Source organism: Leptonychotes weddellii, chromosome 13 (assembly GCF_054177405.1).
Source record: "Leptonychotes weddellii isolate Sample4059 chromosome 13, ASM5417740v2, whole genome shotgun sequence".
NCBI classification, from domain to species: Eukaryota; Metazoa; Chordata; class Mammalia; order Carnivora; family Phocidae; genus Leptonychotes; species Leptonychotes weddellii.
The window spans coordinates 62010779-62030570 of NC_138381.1; the positions used below are offsets into that span (position 1 = coordinate 62010779).

At 47.6% G+C, this 19792-nt stretch overlaps 1 protein-coding gene across 1 annotated transcript in view; it reads right to left on the reverse strand.

The window, feature by feature from the left end:
• Positions 1-19792, reverse strand: part of ZNRF3 (zinc and ring finger 3) — a 125633-nt gene that overhangs the window by 13020 nt on the left and 92821 nt on the right. The gene's annotated exons all lie outside the window — the stretch shown is intronic.

Sequence of the window (19792 nt, forward strand, 5' to 3'; positions counted from 1 at the left end):
ATGGTTATTCCATAAACGTTTATTCTATGGTCTGCGTGGGACCATACTCGTGGGTTGCTGCTCCCTGAACGTGGATGTGGTTTTCCCAGGAGGAAAGAGCTTCTATCCATATGTTTGAGTCTCGAATTTCCAGATGGGAACGAGGCATTCTGATGAGAATAGTCCCACCACCACCTTGTGGGTGGGAGAAGTCAAAACCTCCCGTTTGCTTTAGTTTCAATTAAATTCTGGAATTCCAATCAGGAACGGATGTGGGCTCTCCCCAGTGTGTGCAAGTTACACCCAGACTTGGTAACTCCCAGCAGCCCCCGGGCATAGACTCCTTTTTCACCCTTGTTTATCTGTTGGTCTAGCGCTGCATGTGGTGGCCCTAGTGCCTAATATTTATTGCAGGAAATCTTTGACAGAATACCATCTTAATCGGAGATAACCCAAAAGATGACTAAAAGTCTCCTTTGTCCCAAACTCCTGACCATATGATAACCAAGGAAGTTGGATTGTTAGTGCTGATACGAAGACCTGTGTCTTCAGCCTCTTCTAGGAAGTTTTGACATATGGAGGCTCCAAACAGACTTCTTTTTTTCATTTTTGTTTTGTTTTGTTTTTACACTTATCATAAGCTTCCAACAAGTCATTAAAAATTTCTTATAGACACCTTTAAGGCTGTGAAATATCCATTCACATACTCTACTCACTCATGTATTTTTGTTATTTGAACTATTCCAGTTTTTTATTATAATAATTAATGCTACACTGAACAAATTGTGGCTTACCTTCCAATTTCCTTAGAAGGGAGGCCCAGGGCCAAAAAATATGAAGATAATCGTAAGAGTCATAATAAAATCCACTTAATGCCCCTCCTTATAAACCCACTCAACTCTTACCTGTAATGACAAAATAGGATGGCGCATATATTACAAGACAAATTTGTCGACACATTTAACTTCTGGGTAAAGTGACCTGTGGTGAGCTGGCTAGGAGAAGGAAGTCAGTTTGAGAGTAACTCTTTGCATATGCTTCATATGCAGAAAGATACTCCAGTGTGAACTACCATGTGTTGATCATACCTACTGATTCTTCAAGGTCAAATTCATGTGCCTCCCCTCCCATAAGATTGACAAGTTCTTCTCTATAGCCTAAAGCAGCTCTTATCCCTCTCTGGGCCTGAGTATTTCTAAGGATTTCTCTTCCGCTGCTTACCACTTTCTATGATGCATTTTCCCCTCAACACCATCTTTCATGTTTTTGCTATTCATAAAAGTAAAATGTGCTTAATGTGAATACTTTTAAATAATTTAGAAATTGAAAGCAAAAATGAACTCACCTATTACCCCCTATAGCCTAGGCTTTATAACATTAACAGTGTGGTTTATATCTTTCCATGTTGTTTTTTTTAAATCCATATATTAGCAGGAATAAAATGCACATATACACTCACATATCAAAATACACTTAAAAAACCACAAATAAATTGTGTGTATATACTCTTCTGTACCTCCCTCACCTTAACTCAACAATATAATATGCATTTATATAAAAAAAAAAGTCATTCTTCTTACCAGCTACATATATCATTCCATTATATGGTTGTACCTGAGTTTAAGACTGTCTCCCTGACAGGCATTTAGCGGATTTCTACATTTTCTCTATTATAAACAGTACCATATTTATATTCTCATACTCACATCCTGGTGGCATCTATTATTAAATAAACAGCTACAAGTGGTCCTGCCTAGTCCGAGGGCACAGACATTGTACATGTAAATGGCTGGCCTGGGTGCTGGGCTAACCTGCCCTCAGGGTCTCAAGGTACCAGGAGGTAGATCTTACTGACCAGTCTGTGGGCCCCATGAAGGCTAACAAAGCAGACTGCCTTGGGCATGGTCCATACTCAACAAATTAACATAGTAGGTGGGAACTGAGTTTAATTCTATCTGTAGTGCCATTTATTCACTTATTTGTTAACAGTAGTAATTAACCAGTTCCTGTGTGTGCAGGAGGCAGCAAGTGGTAGATCCCTGTCCTCATGGAGCACACATTCTGCAAGCAATGCAGGCACAGTCCTCTCTGAAGAGGGCAGGGGAGTCACAAGGAATAGTCTGTGTGTTCCAAGGGCAAATGGCTAAGAAATGATGAATATGGGCCCAGTTATCTCACGTCTCTACTGCCGCTTTTCCCAAAGTATGCATCACAGGATGAGATTTTCTGGGTCAGCATCCTTTGAGAAATGCTGCATATTCTACAGTGACCTCTGACATCTACAGAGTGCAATGGTATGCTAGAGGCTCTTCTCTACCTAGGATCCCCCATTTTTGGGGATGCAAAATCCTTTTTTTTTTTTTTAGAATTTATTTATTTGAGAGAGAGAGCGAGTACATGAGAGGGGGGAGGGTCAGAGGGAGAAGCAGACTCCCCGCTGAGCAGGGAGCCCGATGCGGGACGCAAAATCCTTTTGCAACAACTCCTGTCAACACCCTCCCTTCTCTGGAAGATGTTTTGGAACCCACTGATCCACGGTGTGTGGTATGCCAACGAGAGAGGACTATCAGCCCTTATTCATTGCCCTGCTCTAAGGTGTAAGTAGAAGGCTGAGGGATATGACAGAGATCTACATTTTGAGCTGGAAAACAAGTAGAGAAAACCGGACTGCAATCTACATGAGATGGCTATTGGTGTGAAAACATTCAAATACATAGTTCAATTTGACAACTACTCAAGAGGTCCAACTGTGCCAGACATTCCAAGAAAGATACAATCGGGGACCTTCTAGAAGTGCCTGTCATGACACACTTGCTACTGTCCTGGCAAAAGCGATCTTGCTTAGAAAGGAGCAGGATGAGGGCGTGGAGATCTCTTTTTACCCAAGAGAGTATTCACCTGCAGCTCTCCTTTGATACACTTACAGAGCAGTGTGACCTAAAGGGAACCACTACTGCGGAGAATCCAAAATGGCATCAGAGTCCCAGGGCTTGGTTCCTCTGACTTGGTGTCAGCATTCTGCTTCAACTTGGATCCCCAAGTTCCTTCTGTGGCTATTTCCAAAGCAGAGCACACTGTCCTGGGGCCTCTGTGGGTCATTTCTTGCTCAGGCTGATATGGATGCATGGGGTCTTGCCGTGGGCCTACCCTTCATCCAGTCCTCACCCTCCTATAACCTAGGCTCACAGGGGCCAAGCTAAACCTTTGCCCTCACCCCTACACTCAACTGCTTACCAAGACTTGCTGATTTCATCTTCCAAATCCATCCATTGTTTTTCCACCCCCACTGCTGCCCCCCTGTCCAGGACACCCGACTTCTCACATGAGTCACAACAACATTTTCCCTTGGGGGTTCCCTAGCCCATCCCAGCAGCCCTCCAGGGTGGTCTCTACCCTGCAGCAGAGGGACCTTTCTAAATCACAGCTCTGACCTGCACCACTCTCCTCGAATAACTGTGCTGCTCTTAGCGTAAGCCGTGCCCTCCCCACTGCTTATGGCAAACTCCACACACCCACCCCTGAGTCTAACGGGGCTGACCTTCTACTAGTTCTCTGATGGCCTGCATCCTTGCTGCGGAGCAACACACTACCTCCCCCACGCCCACTAGCCTTTCCCTCTTCTAACTCTGGTCGACTTAGGTGTTACTTCCTCCACACTGTTACTGCCCGTGGCCTGACCGTGCCCCACCATTGCAGCTCTTACGACCTCACACTGTCATTGTTTACTCAAAGTGCCTCCTCACTAGAGGGCGGCCAGTGTGTCAGACTTCTTTCCTGCCGAATTCCCAGAATCCAGCAAAGGGCCTGGCACAGGGTAAATGGCCAAGAAATGTTTGTTGATTAACCCAAAAAGATCAGCTTTTGCCCTCGGGGTTAGCATCAAACACTTGTCCCCCCCCCCCCCCCAAGCACAGACTGTAGCTCGCTCCTGGCCACCTGATCGCCAGTTTCCTTTGACTTTTAAATTGAGAAAGGTCTGGTCTCTACCAGATCTTCTTGGAACTCAAGATTCTGCGCATTTGAGACTTTCAGGATTTGGCTTACGCAGGCACGGCGTCTGCTGCGGCCTTTGCGGACGGGCCTCCTATTGGTGGTTAGTTCTAATGCCGCCATTGTGGTCTCTGGGCAACCTCGACCCCAGCCACTACAAGTGGCTCTGCCTCCTCGCGGATCTTTATCAGGCCTCAGGCCTCCGTGTGAGCACATCTCTGATGTCAAAGCTCTTAGAAAACAAGCCCGTGCACCTGCAATGTTTGCTCCTTCCACTCTGCGGAGGAATGCAAGCTCCTTTTAGAACTCTGACCCAAGGCAAACTCTCACCAAATGACTACCCTTGGGCAAATCCACAGGAACAGATGGCACGAGATGCAGATTTTTACAGTTTCCTCCCATTATCACTCAGGGGACCTTGGGCTTTTCTTCAGCCTAAAAAGACGGGTGGAGCCTACGGAACACCTTGAAACCTGTGGAGACCATGGGGGCCTGTCTTGGCAAAGTGAGCGGATACCAGTCTGCCTTCCCCAGCTGGTGTGAAGACCGGAAGCTTGGCTTTCTGGGGGAACTGGTGGCAGAGTCCAAACTCCCAAACTCAATGAAAGCCTCGTTTGGGACAATGAGGCCAAAGTACAGGCTTGAGAGCACATCCGCCTAAGGCTTGAGCCTCGGGCATATCATTGCCAGGAATGCAGGGTGCCAGGAACAAGCTCTGCGTCTGTCGCCACTGCCGCAGGGCCTGCTCTGTGGTCGGGGAGGGACAGGGACTGTGAGCGCGGATGGAGACCAATCAGCCAGTCCCCGAGACTGGCCACGCCTGACACCCACCCGTCTCTCTTGGCTGGGCCTGCTGTAGTCCAAACAGGCGCCACTCACTGGGTCCCTTTATGCTCTGCCCTCTGGAGGCCGCTGAGTGGATTCTAAACCCTCCCTCCTCACTTTTTCCTTTCCTCCTCCCCCGTGTTCGTCACTTAGTAGTGACCACCCAGGCACCAAGCTCTTGATCATTCTGGTCAGCTGCCGTTCCCTGAAGCATGAGTCACTGCTCCGACAGGGGATACTCCTGCCAGGCAAGGGGGCTTGCAAGGCCGGTCTCACCAGCGCCCTGTTTTCCTACAGAAACCTTTCATTCCATAGGAAATGAGGTCACACACCAGAGCACATGGGTAACCGGTGAGAAAATGCTGGTGCCAAGAAGGGGGCGGGTGTCAGAAGTGTTGAGGGAAACGACCCTAACACCCGAAAAACCACTAGACCAATCACCTGCTGCTCTGGGACAGGGCAGAGAGGAAGGGGTGCACCTAGCTTAAAAAATAACCTGCTTTCTTTAAAGCACATGCAACGTGAATGATTCTACCAAACCAAACCTGTAGAGCGTTGAGCTAATTTACTTTCATGATTTGGAGCCCCTGATTCACGGCCTGAAGATCGGCGCACAAAACGGCCCCAGAGGGGCAAAGAGGGGCAGGGACGGGGGCGCCTGGGCAGCCACGCAGGCCCACTTTCCGGGAGTGGGAGAGGAGGGGGGCGGGGGTGCGGGTGGGTGGCGCAGCTCTGCCCGCTCCACCCGGCTCCTCGCTCCAGGGCTTGGCTGCAGCCCGGACTGACCTTCCAGGTTTCGCTGGCAGGAGATCAAAGTGCCGAAACCACAAACACAGCTCAGAACTCCGAGGCCCCCGCGGCCTGCCCCCAGGGTCCCTCCTCCCTTTCCACCCTCCAGCTTCAACCCCTCCCCTCCCCTAGCCCTGCTTCTCCACGCCCTCCTTCAGGGTCCCTCCCTCTCCGCTTCCCCACGCACCCCCCGCTCCCGGTCCCTCTCCCCACCCAGTGGGGCCGGCCTCTGGGGGCGGGCTCCCATCCGGCCTTCGCTGACCCTACCCGGCCGGCCGCGCCCCTCCCCATCGGGAGAAGGTATTGCTCGCCATAATTAAAGTCATTAAGCCAAGGCTCCTGCCGGCTGCTGGTTCTGAGCTCCAGAACGAAGATGATGCATTTTAAGTCCTAGTTAAGATTATGCTGATCTATTTAGGAGGCATGTAGCAGCGAGAATTCAGCGGTTAAGTTAGTGGTTAAGGCTGCCTAAGTTTAAATAGTGTTATTTATTCTCAAAATATGTAGCAGCCCCACTTAATTTCTCCTAATTAAAGGAACCGACAGAAAAAGCTGGAGTCCGTGTCATGGCGCCATTGCACAGATTGGTACCCTTTTCACAATCAGAAAATACTGGGTTCAAACGGAAATGCATTTCCCCAGATCTTAATCTTAAACACATTTAGGCCAGTTCCAAGAAACACAATGATCCTCTTTGTTTTTAACACCTGACGAGGAGCACCCAAAACCCAGGAAGCCTGTCCACACCCTCCTTCCCATGGCCACTGCTGGGTGAAGGGATGTTATGGAAAAACGTCTGCAGTTGGGTTGTTTCGTGAGACGTCTCTGGCTGGCGGAGAAACTTTTGGAAGAACTTCTTAGCTGCTATCTTGGGTTGAGTTTTCAGAAGTCCCAATTCAGGGCCAAAGTCAGCAACTAGGAACTTTAAAAGGGACCACCCCCTTCTCTGCATAGGACAGGTTAACACTTGTTTAATAATTGAAACAAGTGTTAATTAGGTGGCGTACTTGGGCTGCACAAGGAACAACAGTGTCTACAAGGTCTGAAGACCCTACAGCCTCCCTTCCCCCGTGAGAGGTGGAGGACAGACTCTCTGAGGGTTAGGGCTGAGCTCCAGGCCACTTCAGCCATCAGGCAGGGGAGACTCGGTTCTCACCCCTGGCCCCAAGGAGGAGGCAACCTGGGAGATTGAAAAAATACCCATGCCTGGGCCCCGCCCCTAGAGATGATGACTTCATCTCTGTGGAATGGAACCCTGGCAGCAATATTTTTCTAAAAGTTTCCCAGTTAGTCTTAAAATCCAGGTAGGGCTGAGAACCACTGAGCCCAAGCTGCAGGGAGCCTCTGGGATGACTGTCAGATGCACATTCTGGGACCTCTCCTGATTTGGTTGGACTGGTGAAGGTCCAGAAGCTTTCTCACCGGCACGGGGTCATGCTCACGGTGGGGCAAAGGAAAAGTGTTTGACAATTCCTGCTTAGGTGGTAAACTGTTTGAAAAACCGAGATTATTCTGATTATATGCTTTTCTTATTTGTATTAGGAGGAAGAGAATCTGGATGAAAGAATTCTTGCATGTCTGAGGCAGGCTTGCTCCTAACATTTGTGGGGCTTGGAACAAGAGCCAACAAACCATGAAATAAATTATATGCTACCCTTCTATCTTTATGTACACCTCCATAAAGACCTGAAAGATCACGTTCAACTGAGATTTCTCTAACTCCCTCTGATGAGCGTTCCTCATCAGAATGTGTCATTGTGGAGAAAGCTGACTCCTGACCCACACGGCATTTTGAAGGGGCCTGTACACATGTGAGTAAACGCCCCAGCCTCGTGGCCAAGGTCTGTCTACTCTCCTTGGGGATAGGGGTGTGCTCCCAGAGCAGTCTGCCCCCAGGAGGATGGTCCTGGAGAAGAGGTCTGGAAGCCAGCATTGGCTCATGCGGGGGGAATTCAGGATCCCGAGAATGGTTCAAAAGGGGGCTTCCCCTTGGACTCCTCACCTGGTGGCCAGAAGCTTCAGAAGCAGGGCCTTTCTGGCCTGGTCTCGGGGCAGTACTGGCCCAAAGCATCACACTCCAAGAAGGGAAAGGAAGCAAAGTACCTATTATGTACCGGGCAAGGCAGTAGGTGCTTTCAAATGGCCCACTGACTCTACACAGCAACTCTGCAGTCAAGGGGCTGTTGACTCCCATTTTATAGCTGGAGGCTCAGAGGTTACCTCCCAAAGTCACGAAATAGCTGACATGTGACCTCATCTCTCTCGGTACTCCCAGGCTACTGAAATACTCTGGTTATGCTAGGAGTTTCCATAATCAAGTGTGATAGAGAAGTGGTGCACATAGATCAACAGGAATGCTGAAACTCTGAGTATCCCATTAATAGCTTATGTATTGTACTTCCCAATCCCACAAGGAATTCCAGATAGCTCGTATCCTAACCCATTTGGACTCCCTCATCTTTGAAACTCCCTTTACAAAATGTCATGCAGCTCCTATAGTCAACATAAAGAGTGGTGGCAGGGTGGAAAATTCTACCTTTATAGGGTTTCTTGCTTGAAAGCTCATGTTTGTTTTTGTCAGAGGGGCTATTTCATTCAAGGGAGTTACATCTACTGCCATTTTAGCCAATGCAAGTCCACAAACAATACAACTTTCACTCCGTATACTTCTTAAGGATCTACCAAGGTGGTTTCAGAATGGTCCCCCATGTGCCCTGTTGTGTCGTGTCCTTGAATCTGTGACTTTGTATTAGAATTTCAGAATGATACAGTTTCACTATCTCTTAACTTCATAGCACAATCATTTGTAATAGCAAGAGAACCAAATCTCTCCCTCTCTCGAGGGGCAGAGTCCCAAGGGCCCCCCCACCCTGCTCCCTCCTCAGTCATACTAGTCTTATCTGGGTGCAATCAGTTTGATGATGCCCCCAGCCAAGGTGGCCTTGAGGACAAACACAGCCTGAAGGGGACCTGTGAATGGATGGGCCAACCCAGGTTCTTTTTAGCACTGCCAAGGGGCAAGGGGAGGGGGAGGCGCTGTCCCTTCATACAGCTTGGGCTGAAATCCTGGCTCACCTTGCAGGTGAGCAGACTTGACAGCCTTTCTGTGCTTCCATCTGTTCGATGGGGACAATGCTAATAGGTCGTATTCTCACAGTTGTTGAGAGATGTTAGAAGACTGGATGAGACCATGCCTGGCACATGGTGCTTAGGCTCCATCTGCCTCCTTGGACAGGACACATCCGCTCTGTGTGTCTCTTCTGGGCACCTGGCCCGTCCCTTGACTGCTTACAAACAGGATTCTTCTCCTCTCCTGGGTGCCCTGCCAGGTCCTCCTGCAGGCCCAGTTCCCACACAGAGCAGCAGGCACTCAAGAGTCACGGTGACTCCGCCTTCTGAAGGGTTCTGGAAGCTGATGTGACTCTGCTGCATATCATACACACACAGGAACATCACAGTTCAGGGCAAGAAATGATGCCATGGCACGAAACAGCAGAAGGTGGTCAGTGGCTGTCAGCCCAGCCTGGAATGTCCTGGGGAGCTTTTCAAAATTACAGAGGCAGACCCCTCCCTAGAGACTGAGGGGCACTGGGCTGGAGGTGGACCTGGCCTGTAGGTTTGAAAGCTCTCTGGGTTGATTCTTAGGCACAGCCAAGATGGATAACCACAGAGACCAAGGCCCTAAGGAGGTCAGAGGAGAGGGTGGCAGGCAGTGGGCTTCTTAACCCCAACTCATCATTCCCTGTTCCTCCCCACCCAGAACTGCCAGATTCCTTTCTCAGTTTCACTATTTGGTTTCTAGAAACCCACTTAGGCTATTTTAACTCCGACTTAAGGGAAGTCCTCGTTAAAAAGAAGACTGCACTTCAAGGCAATCCACAATTGAGCTTTTCGTGATTTCTGGCTGTGAGAATGATACCTCCCTCCCCCAAAGCAGAAGCCTGGGTCCTTCACAATCAAAGATCTTAGGGGCAGTGACTATCACAAGCATCCTTAGTCACCGGCCCCTAGATTGGCACCTGGAACCCAGAAGGCAGAAAATGCTGTGGGACACAGATGCTGGGGCGGGGGCTGTGGGCACAAGAGCAATTCTCTATCCTGTTGGGGGGCGGGGCAAGCTTTTGGGGTTCACAGTAGAGGTCATCCTCCTGGCTCCCTGGGTCCAGGCCTTTGGCTTCTACTACACACGGGTCCTGGGGCCTCAGACAGGGGCCTCTATCCCCTGGCAGGACAGAGCAACAGAACATAAGTTCCAAAAGTTCTTCTGCGATAACAGAATGATACAAGTTCTGAAAGACGCGAATCCCAAGGACACCATTTTCAAGTTTAAGTCCCATTTTTCTTCACAAAACACATGCTTTCTTGAACTAAGCCCTCAAACACACTCTGAACAGTTAACCAAGTCACAGAACTTGGATGCCAATTGCCAACTAACATCCCCTTCTCTGCCAAGAAGTCCTGACAGCTTTTGCCATTAGGAACAATTCTAGTGACAGGGCCTGGGGGTGTGGTGGAGAAGAGACACCAGATGTAGCAGTTGAGGTCATGGGTTCGGCTGTAAAACATAACATGAGTTAAACCCAGAAAGGCCTCGTTTTAATGTCTAAATAAAAGACCGAGTCCTATAATCCTATGTCTATAGGCCAACAAGCTGAAGGCCATGTTAAAACTCCCATTTCTTCCACATGCATTCCAGTATGATGCTCAACAGTCATCATGACGGAAGGGGCTGGAGAAAAGCTGACTAGGCACCAAGCTGGCCTTCCTCAGGCCAAGAAAGGACAAGAGATGAAGGGAAAAAATGCTCTTGGGCATCCCCACCAGGGGCTGCAGCTACTTCCTGCCCGTGGTTCGCAGTCCCATTCATGTCCCTCTGTTTGGGCTGCAGAGCAATATGGGGTGTGTGTGGGGGTGGAGGGGTGCATCCTTGCCTGCGCAGAGCTTGCACTCTACTGACTTAGAGAAATGGAGCTAGACCATTTCCAGCAAGGGAAACAAATGAATCCAGAGCTCAACTGTGTGGATGCTCGAATCCAGTCTGGAACAGATGAGCTTGTCTTCGGCCATACCACCCTGAACGCGCCCGATCTCGTCTGGAGCTTGGGCGGGGGTGTGTATGCTATGGTCAGGAAGGGCTTCATGGAGACTAAGCTGGCCAAATGAGGAAGAAGGGAAAGCTGGCCAGAAACTGGGCACATGAGGTGCTGGCTGAGGCTGAAGACCCTGCAGATGTGCTAAGCACCACGAAGGGAAGAGGTTCGCAAAAGGCGATGCTTGCTTCCATGGAGACTATGCATTACAGTCCACTCACAAGGTCACAGTATAAACACTGACCATCGTTTATTAACCAGTCTTTCTCTTGGTGGCAGTCAGCATTACCACAGGTTAGTTTCTGGGACACAACACAGCATTCACGCACAGCCCTTGCGGTTCACTGACACTTTTGGATCACTGACCAAAATTTCATCTTCTCTGGAAGGGGTTCCCTGACCTCTGCAAATAAGGTTCATTCAGGTGGCTATGTACTTCCAGGCAAAACAACTAATGTGACTGTCTTTCCTAGGGTTTATTAATGTAACACATATTTGTTGAATACCTATCATGATGGTACAATCATATGCTGAAAAGACCCATCCTAAAAGATCTAGTCCTTCTTCTCAAGGAGCAGGGGACCTGCATGCACAGCAAGAAATACTCCTTGAATGAAGGAAAAGAAAGAAGGAGGAAAAAAGGGGCCTGCTGACAGGGTCCTCGTGTCTCCACTTTATGTCAGACCTCACTCATCACCCTGCATGCTGCCTCAGAACGCTCACTCAGCAAATGCTAGAACATCTACTCCATACGGACGCTCATATCCAACTACAAACATATGGGCAATTATTGTTTCAAGAAGGCAGATTAATTTTAAAGTATAGTTTGATAACCTTTAACAGTGCAGAAAATTGAAAAACCCAGTTAATGACTTTAAAAGGCCTTAAGATGAAAGAGACCAGAGGGACCAGGAGCCACAGAAGGTGGAGTTGGGCTGGATCACTTCCTTTGGTCAATAACAGGTCTATGACTGTGTCATTAAGAAAAGGACTTCTTGCAAAGGAACAGCTTAATCCCAGGAAAAGGAAAGAGTAAAAAGGTTACATTAAGGGAATCAGGGATAATCTCTATCAATTACCCAGAGCCTTTCCTGTTGGGGAAGTCTCAAAAGAAGAACAGGAAAAGAGCTGGGTCATGATCCAGGTGCTTACGCTTTGTTTTATGATCCAGGAGTTTGGCAGTCTGGTTTGTGGGTAAGTGGAGAGAGCTAAAACAGCAAGTGCTATGTAAACCACCCCCCACCTTGCCCCAAACAAGCAGATAGTTGGAGAACGTGCCAACATTCGCTCCACAGGCACCCAACCATGGCAGGCACGGGGGACTGGCTGGCATCGTTCTGAGGCTAACCAAGTCCAACTGCGTACCCTCCAGGTGCCTGGGACATTTGAAAGGGCCAGTGAACCAAATCCAGAGACAGACTGAGCCTGCTTCCTGGCCCCAGAAGCCCGATGAGGCCCACCTGAAGAGTCACTGCAGTCCTCATGCAGAGGGACAGAGGGGTCCTGTTAGGCAACAGTGACCTCGACTATGGTCCAGCTGAATCGATTAAGTGCCTCTCAGTCCTGGAATGGGATTAAAGAGCACCTAGTCCTACATCCTAGATTTGCAAAGGATACAGTGACTTCCCGAGGTCAGAGAATGCTGGCAGCAGGGGAGGGCGTTCTGCTCTGAGCCGACTGCATCCTGTCAACCCTGCCCCATACTTTTTTAGAGTCCATTAGGTTTTGTCATGTCCAAGCTTTTCTTTTGGGGAAAAATCAAAATTGAGGGGAATCCAATGGTAGTTTTCCAAAAATAACGGGAAGATATATTTAACTAGCACCCATTACTAAGAACATAAATATTTTGCGTATTATTTTAAGCAGTTGTTACTAGAACATTCCCGTACTGGGAGATCTGACGCCCAGTGCTTAAGGAGAGAATTGTTAAAACAACCGACCTGTGAAAGGAAGGAGGCTAACTATAATGGACTTGCTAGCAGACAGGTGTACATTAGTTTTTAAAAAGGAGGTGGAGTCTTGGAAAGAAGTGTAAATTAAGATAATTTCAAATGTACCGACTGAGTTCACTATGAAAGTGAGTCCTTCTGCATAGTAACAGAAGGCCCCCAATGTTCCCTGCATATGTTGGGATTAGGACATTTGCATAACTCACACTTCTTAGAGTTGCATGGAGTGCCCAGCCCCTGCCATCGTGCTGCTCACACCATCACGTACATAGACCCCCACTGTTGTGATGGCATGAAGACAGGCTACATTAAGGTCTGATGATGGGCAGGGCCCAACCAAGACTCAGAAATACGGGGCTCCCTGAGCCCCCAACCCCACTTGGGTTCTAGCCTGGAGAGAAAGTGTGGCCAGGATCAGGGCCTGACAGTCAAGAGGACGTTAGGTTTGGGGGTCATGTTAACAGCTAACAGATGAAGTTACAGATTAACTCATCAACTAGCACTGGTTGGTTAATGTACAATTTGGTAGGTAACTTCAATAGTCCTGGCCCAAGTTCAGAGAAAAAAAAAAAAAGCAGTGTTCCCTTTTCTTATTTAAAATTTAAAAAGTGATAAAAAGGAATAAACTGATACACGCAACCAATACAGGTAAATCTCAAAGCAATTATGCTGAGTGAATGAAGTGAGGTTAAGGAGTACATATCTGTATGATTTCATTCATATAAAACTATAACATTCAAACAGATTAATCTCTAGTAGGTGAAAGCAAATAATGGTCATCTGGGGATTGGTGAGGAACAGAGGGGAGGGTTGGGAGGGGCTTCAAAGGGACATGAGGGAACTTTTTGGAATGATAGAAGGTTCATTGATTATGGTGATAGTTTCATGAGGGGTGTGGGTGTGTGTGAAAACTTATCACACTGTACACTTTAAATATGTCTTGCTTATTCTATGTCTATTATACTTCAATATAGAACTTAAACAAGTGGGGGGAGAATCCACAAATATTCTTTTCCTGTTATTCCTCTAATTTTTCTTTTTCTTTTTTTAAAGATTTTATTTATTTATTTGACAGAGAGACACACAGTGAGAGAGGGAACACAAGCAGGGAGAGTACGAGAGGGTGAAGCAGGTTCCCCAGGGAGCAGGAAGCCCGATGTGGGGCTCGATCCCAGGACCCGGGGATCATGACCTGAGCCGAAGGCAGACGCTTAACGACTGAGCCACCCAGGCGCTCCTCCTCTAATTTTTCTTAAAAGCAAAATTTGACACAAAGAACTCTTTATCATGTGATGCTGGAAATTTTAGCTAATATAGGTAAATTCTAAAGCCAGGCTAAAAAAAATTATCCAGGAGCGCCTGGGTGGCTCAGTGGGTTAAGCATCTGCCTTCCGCTCAGGTCATGATCCCAGGGTCCTGGGATTGAGCCCTGTGTGGGGCTCCCTGCTCAGTGGGAAGTCTGCTTTTCCCTCTCTCTCTGCCACTCCCCTTGTGTGCTCTATCTCTCAAATAAATAAAATCTTAAAAAAAAATTATCCAGACTGAGCCAGATAATACCTCCTGGATCTGATGCTCTAAAACTGTCTTCAATATCCTAAAACAAATCCATTCTCAACGCATCTGGGTGAATGGCGAAGGGAGAACAGTAGTACAGTGCCCACGTGGACTCTGGGAAGCAGGCAGATCCCAGGTCAGTACACATGAGAGAATATTACCTCAACATAAAGATGATCGGGACTGTGTGGGGACTGGGCGGGGGGTGCGGGGGTGCACGTGGGTGTCCCTGCACTTGCTACTGCTGCTCACAGTCGGGGAGCCAGTGGCCTGATGGTTTTGTTTTGTTTTGTTTTTTAATTCCTGGTTCCCTTACTAAACTGAGGCCCTTAGGCAAGTCACTTCATCTCTGGTCTTCAGTTTCCTCATCTGTAGAACTGGGACAGTACTAGGACTTTGTCAGATTGTTGAAGGGATCAAATAGTTCATGGGTGTAAAGTGCTTGGCATAGTTTGGGCACAAGGTAGGCACCCATTAATGGCAGCCATGATTACTATTCATTGATCTAGACCTAGATGAGTAATGGCACGAAGAGGTGTTGATTGTTGCAAATCAGACAAAGCTGCTCTGAGGGAGGGAACTCACATCTGAGTTTTGAACTGGGCTATCGATGTCTTTACTAATTGCTTTAGCTTGATGTCATGAATATGAGTGTCATTGTTGTCCCCTGCACTTGGGCTCTCATTTGGAGCAGAACTGAAACAATTTCCTCTACAATTAGATAGGTCATCAGAGCTATGGCTCAGTGGAGAGTTACACGATTGAGCCCTAGTATCAAATAGCTCCTCCTGCCAAGCATTACAAGAAATTCATACCTGTCAGGGTAGACTGAAAAAAATGGCCACAATACTTCTATTCAAGGGCTTATTTCGATGGCTCTTGAATCTGGGTTTGGTCATGTGATCTGCTTTGGCCACTGGTTCATTAGCAAACACACCATGCAGAGGCTTGGTAGGTGCCTCACGTGGGGCTGGCCCTCTTTTACTGCTACAAACTCTTAGACTACCATGTGAAGAAGCCTGGGCTAGCCTCTTGGGTGAGGAGAGACTACATGTCAAGAGGGCACAAATGTTCCAAGTGAGGCCCCAAGGAACCACCAGCAGATCAGAGATCAACCATGCTGGGTCAGCCCAGAAGAACCGCTCAGCTGATCCACAGAATCAAGAACAAATGAAAATGATTGCTGCTTTTAAGATACTAAGTTTCAGGGCAGTTTGTTATGCGGCAAAACCCAAACAATACACCTGTGCTAAATGAAAGCACCACAAGATCACACCACCTCACCTGGGTTGTCCTCTGTGCTGTTCCATGACCCTGTTGACATCGCTTTGTGCTCATGAGCCTGCTTCTCTTCTCTATATATTCAGGTTTGCTGACTCTTACAAGGTCTCTGCTTGCCTCTGGAAATTTCCAGACACTAATATCCTGTTTATATACATACCTCTCTCCTCAACTCCTCCTCAGTCTCTTGTATTGACTTTCCCCTCTCCTCATCCCTTATTCCAAGTTTTCCTTGAAGTCATGTGCTGGCCCCTTTTCTCTTCCTAGTCCACACTCTCTTCCTAAACAAGCCCTTCCAGACTCTTGGTTTGAACCCACACTCCCACCTAATGGCTTCCCCCAAACTTCATCTCCAGCCCTGACCCTTTTCTTGAATTCCAGGGCTCCAACTCAGCACAACCAAAACCAGTCACCAAGTTTCTCTCAAACCCATGCCATCTGCCTCAGATTAATGGAGCTGCCATGGTGGGAGCCCCGACCCATCTTCTTCCCCTCTCCACACCCAGGTTGCTCAGTTCCATCTCCACAGTGGATCACTCTCAAGTAGGCCCTCTCCTTTCACCTCCCTGTCTCCACCCTTTCTTCCCATCCATCCTATACATAATCCCAAGAGTTATCTTCTTGCTCTTTTCCGAGTCAAGTCCCAACTCCTTACAATTGATGTTCGAGGCTCAACTTAGTTTGGACTAGGTCTACCTGGCCTACCTCCTCTCCCACTGTCTGCCTCCAAGCACCGTATGCTCAGGCACACAGTTGCGCATTTCTGAACAATTAAGACACACAACCTCTTGCTTTAGGTTATGCCTTTTACCTTTATTGCTCTCCTGGACCCTTCTTTACCTCTCAAAGCCCTTCTCATGCTCAAGGACCGGCCTAAAAGCCTCCTTTCTCTGCAAACACTTGCCCAATTTTTCCAGAACCATCTCTATACCACTGTAGCCTCCATGTGAGCCCCTCTTATGAACCTTCACTTCACTCACCCTGGTTGGTGGAATATAAGCATCCTGTTTTCATGTCCCTTAGGCCTAGATGGCTATATGTCCTGCCCCTAGCATGGCCAGGACAGCCCCGCTCTACACTTGTTTTCCCACCATAATGAATAATCATGGCATCCCCCCTTCCATTCTCAAACATGTCCTAGCTTGAATGACAAATAATATGGTTACCCTACATTGGTCTTACAGTGCTTGACACAAATCAGAGCCTTAAAAGTCTACTAATCCAACCCATCTTGGACCATTCTTCATAGTTATTGACTGTCAGAAAACACTGATCTGTGTTCACACTTGATTCATTCAACCTTCTACAGACAACCCTGATGGTATTCCCCTAAGCAGTTTAAGATCATACAACTGAGATCACAAACTGCCCACAGGGGCCGGGTATGAGACTGATGGCAATGGATATGCTGCCACAGTGTGAGGAAAACAGCAGAGTGGTGGGCTCTGTGGTAGATGAGATAGCGCACACCTGTCTGATGGAAGCTTCCATACAACTCAGGCTACCTTCCCCAGAGGAGTGGGGCATCAGTATTGCCAGATCTTCTGATTTTCTAAGAGAAGGTAGACATGTGGATTTTTAGATCTTCCAACTCAAGTGTTGGCAACGGATTTATACTTACAACACCGAGCAGGTGTACCCCGACTGGCCAATGGCTCACATCTTTGGCCTTCAGCAAACCCACAGATCTCTGCCTGGAAAACATCCCACCTTCAGGAATGGAAATAAAGGAGTGGGCTCCAGAGGTAGGCTAAGCCTGTCTCTGCCACTCATCAGCTTGGCCACAAAGATCACTTGTGGGGGCAAGTACCACTGTCTGGGTTTATTTAGAATACAGGGGTCAGACAACCTTTCTTTCTAGGTGTTAGTTTTCTTTCCCATTTCAAATCTCTTAAAGGAAAACGTGTGGCAGAGATGGCTTTACTGCCCCCCACTGGGCACAACCCCTAAGACGCTCTGGGGAGCTTCACATGGGAAGGAAGTTTCTCCAGCTAAAGTCAAGATGCTCTGATACAGCAGCTCACCCCAACCTAAGCCAGCACTCACTCAGCCGGGGCAAGTTCTTTAAATCAGAATATGTAAACATCTCATTTGAAACTCCCTGGTTAATCAGTAATCACTCTTAAATACTAAGAGGTCACTCTCATATTAAGGAACAAATACACTTCTGTTTCTATCACCTCTAACAGGTAATTTGCAAAAATCCCTAAATTCAAGCTCTATCTCAAGTCTCATTAAATTAACTCTTAAATTTAAGTCCCTTAAATTAACCTTCATTGAACAAGTGAAGGATGGCCTCATTCAGGCTTTTCCTACTGTAATTATTCAGTGTTACCAAGACTTTACTTTGTAGAACAAACAAAGGAAGTAGGTTCTGGTATAACCTTTTATTTGCTAGAGCTCCCACCCCTTGCCCTAGCAAACCCTTGTTTTCTCATTCACTTTTTTCTAAAGAGAAAGTTCTCTAACGCATTACAACCTGTCTCCACATGTTTATCTTCCTTAGGTGGTCAAATACCAATTCACGGGCCCAAATGCACCTGTCATAGGCTGGGAGGACACTTCGTTGGTCTAGTCTCTGGATTTTCATGCAAACATGAGGTCAATGCACTGGGAAGCTCTGCATGAACTGTGACAATGACCTCTGCCAGTACAGAAACATCATTTAGTAATGATCAGTTGACCTCTTGCAACATTATTTAGTTCGGAGTATAAGATACAACCCTTACCAGCCAAGCCGGTTTTAGTTTTAATCAGTTTTTTCCCCCTTTCCTTCCTTCCATTCTTAAAAGCCACTGGAAGAGGGAAAAAATTCTGAAAGGAAGGATATCAACGAAAAGCAATACATCAAAATCTGATTGTGGGGGCGCCTGGGTGGCTCAGTCGTTGGGCGTCTGCCTTCGGCTCAGGTCATGATCCCGGAGTCCTGGGATCGAGCCCCACATCGGGCTCCATGCTCAGCGGGAAGCCTGCTTCTCCCTCTCCCACTCCCCCTGCTTGTGTTCCCTCTCTCGCTGTGTCTCTCTCTGTCAAATAAATAAAATCTTAAAAAGAAAAAAAATCTGTGGTTACACTTTGATCTTTCTTTCTCTTTTTCTTTTTTTTTTTCAATTACACTTTGGATTTCTTAGGCTACAACTAAGCATTAAAAAAAAACACCAAATGGTAAATTTTAGGCAATTCTTAGAATAAAGGTTTTGCATATACATCTTTTTACATCACACAGCAAACTACATAACTTTCAGAGGGTTTAAAAGCATCTGTCACAAAATAGTCAAGTAGATAATATTTAACAAGACACCTAAAATAAGCACTTAACTTTCTGTAAGACTTGAGTGCCCCCACTTTATTACTTAACAGATAGGACTTATACGGTAGCAAAGTGCTGTCTGATGGTTGGAAAATGACAGGCAGAACAGGAAATGAGACAGCACACCTCATGAAGTAGATGTGCTGAAGACCAGATGATGAAGTTGGTAGATGCATGGAGGTAGGCAAGTTCCGATGTGGTGAGGGGTGTGGGAATGTCTCCCCTCTTTTCTTCTAGGAACCTGGACTCTGGGCAGCCCACACAGAGAAAACGAGAGACTCCCCAACTCAGCCTCTCACTTGTGTTTATTGGTCTCAAGATGCACATCACAATCTGCAGCTAGCCTGGTGTGTGTGTGTGTGTGTGTGTGTGTGTGTGTGTACACCCTTGCTGGTTGCCTCTGCAACCCCTCTACTGACTGTGAGCCCCACAAGGCCACGTACCTATCAGTGTCACCACTGTATCAACAGCATTTAGCACATGGGCCGGGATACAGGAGGTATATAATGAACATATTAGTGAATTCCAAAGATGTATTCTCTGTTCTTCTACACTGAGCTACAAAAGGGGGCCGCTTAGAGTCAAGCTCGTTGTATCCTTTCAGCATAGCTGGGAGCCTGGGGCATCTCTGCTTCTTGTCCAATGAGAGGGGTGCAGTAAGATGGTCTGGGAGCTCTCATCCCCAACCTGGGCAGTTCTGGGCAGTGCTGCTGAACTGCCCTTGGCTCAGGCATCCCAGATACATCAGCAATCACATCATCCCAGCCTGCCTTACAGCTCAAGCAGGCCAGGGGCTACTGCTACTGGGGGAAATGGCTGAGGGCATGCAGAGCAGTAGCAAATGACTTCAGATAACTGAGTAGTATCAAAGATGCTACTACTAGGGCGCCTGGGTGGCTCAGTTGGTTGAGCGACTGCCTTCGGCTCAGGTCATGATCCTGGAGTCCCGGGATCGAGTCCCGCATCGGGCTCCCTGCTCGGCGGGGAGCCTGCTTCTCCCTCTGACCCTCCCCCTCTCATGCTCT